Here is a 2,500-nt window from a genome sequence, read left to right on the forward strand (position 1 = left end):
AATCGGCAGCGCCGACGAAATCGGCAAAGTCGGCAGAATCGGCAGCGGGTGCTGGCGATGGGTCTGGACGGGCTGGATAGTCCAAGGCTCGACGAGAAAGACTGCTGGTTTAGACACTGGGGCAGTGGCAGCCCGCGGGACAGTGTCGGCAGATTCGGCAGCGCAGATTTGTGCGGCTGCAGGTTCGTCGGGGAAAATCGGCAGCGCAGATTTTGCGACGAACATGGGCTGGGCGATGGACTGTCCAGGCCAGGCAGGAAAATTTGTCGAGGGGACACGCTGACGAAACAGCGCTGGTTCAGGCACGGCGGGCAGTGTTGGAATCGGCAGCGCCGACGAAATCGGCAAAGTCGGCAGAATCGGCAGCGCAGATTTTTCGACGAACACGGGCTGGACGGTGGACTGTCCAGGCCAGGCAGGAAAATTCGTCGAGGGGACACGCTGACGAAACAGCGCTGGTTCAGACACGGTGGGCGCAGTGTTGGAATCGGCAGCGCCGAGAAAATCGGCAAAGTCGGCAGAATCGGCAGCAGGTGCTGGCGATGAGTCAGGACGGACTGGATAGTCCAAGGCTCGATGAGAAAGACCGCTGGTTTAGACACTGGGGCAGTGGCAGCCCGCGGGGCAGTGTCGGCAGATTCGGCAGCAGTGTCTGCCGATTCGGCAGCGTTGGCTTGTTGGCGCGGGGGGCCGATGCGAGTGGGGACTTGGGCAGCGGGCAGTGAAAGCAAGAGTTTCCCCGATGCTGCCGGGGAAAACGCTCCCCGGGATGGCCGGGTGAGATGACCCGGCGGCCCGCGACGGGTCATTCAATTCCATGCCCCGTCAACATAACTCCCGATGTACTGTTTGCTTTTTCGGAAGAAGAGATCCATCCCCCCATCCTCGGCCAGCCAAAAACGCTCCAATTAATGGCCGGGTGAGATGACCCGGCGGCCCGCGACGCGTCATTCAAATCACTGCCCTATCGGCTACAACTGCTGATGGGTGGGATTAGAGGCCTGCCATGGTGGTGAGGGGCGGCGAGGACCGTGAAAGCTAGAGTTTTTCAGAGGCTGCCGGGAAAAAGGCCCCTCGGGTGGCGGGGTGCGAGGACCAGGCGCGTCATTCAATTCTCTTCCCTATCAACTTGGCTCCCGTTGGCGGGATTGGAGGCCTACTGTTTGTTACAGGGCTAAAATCGTCAGGGGAAGAGCTGACGAAACAATGCTGGTTTGGATGCAGGGGGTAGTGTTGGAATCGGCAGCGCGGACAAAATCGGCAAAGTCGACAAAAAAGACTGTTGGTCTGGACATCGGGGCAGCGGCAGCCATGCCGACAGGGGGGGAAATCGGCAGCGCAGATTTGTGCAGCTGCAGGTTCGTCGGGGAAATCGGCAGCGCAGATTTTTCGATGAACATGGGCTGGAAGATGGACTGTCCAGGCCAGGCAGGGAAATACGTCAAGGGGACACGCTGACGAAACAGCGCTGGTTTAGACACGGTGGGTGCAGTGTTGGAATCGGCAGCGCCGACGAAATCGGCAAAGTCGGCAGAATCGGCAGCGGGTGCTGGCGATGAGTCTGGACGATTTATAGTCCAGGGCTTGATGGAAAAGACTGTTGGTCCAGACAATGGGGCAGTGGCAGCGCGGATTTGTGCAGCTGCAGGTTCGTCGGGGAAAATCGGCAGCGCAGATTTTTCGACGAACAGGGGCTGGACCGGCCGGGCCAGGCAGGAAAATTCGTCAGGGGGGCACGCTGACGAAAAGAGGGGCTGCCGCGTGGAAAATCGGCAGCGCAGATTTTTCGACGAACATTCGTCAGGGGGGCACGCTGACGAAAAGAGGGGCTGCCGCGTGGAAAATCGGCAGCGCAGATTTTTCGACGAACAGGGGCTGGACCGGCCGGGCCAGGCAGGAAAATTCGTCAGGGGGGCACGCTGACGAAAAGAGGGGCTGCCGCGTGGAAAATCGGCAGCGCAGATTTTTCGACGAACATTCGTCAGGGGGGCACGCTGACGAAAAGAGGGGCTGCCGCGTGGAAAATCGGCAGCGCAGATTTTTCGACGAACATTCGTCAGGGGGGCACGCTGACGAAAAGAGGGGCTGCCGCGTGGAAAATCGGCAGCGCAGATTTTTCGACGAACAGGGGCTGGATGCTGGACCGGCCGGGCCAGGCAGGAAAATTCGTCAGGGGGGCACGCTGACGAAAAGAGGGGCTGCCGCGTGGAAAATCGGCAGCGCAGATTTTTCGACGAACAGGGGCTGGACGCTGGACTGGGCCAGGCAGGAAAATTCGTCAGGGGGGCACGCTGACGAAAACAGGGGCTGCCGCGTGGAATGGCAGCCTACACGCAGATGCGAATTCGGCAGCGCACGATGGCTTGAGCAGGTCATGGGTTCGACTTGGCGCGATCTGAAACCTGGACGAGGGACTGTCGACGCTGGACGAGCCAGCGCGGTGGCCTGTCGTGCCCCGTTCAGGGGGGGCCTGCCGCGGAGACAGCCCTCGCGGGCTCGA

The sequence above is a fragment of the Populus nigra genome, chromosome 2 (assembly GCF_951802175.1).
Source record: "Populus nigra chromosome 2, ddPopNigr1.1, whole genome shotgun sequence".
NCBI lineage: Eukaryota > Viridiplantae > Streptophyta > Magnoliopsida > Malpighiales > Salicaceae > Populus > Populus nigra.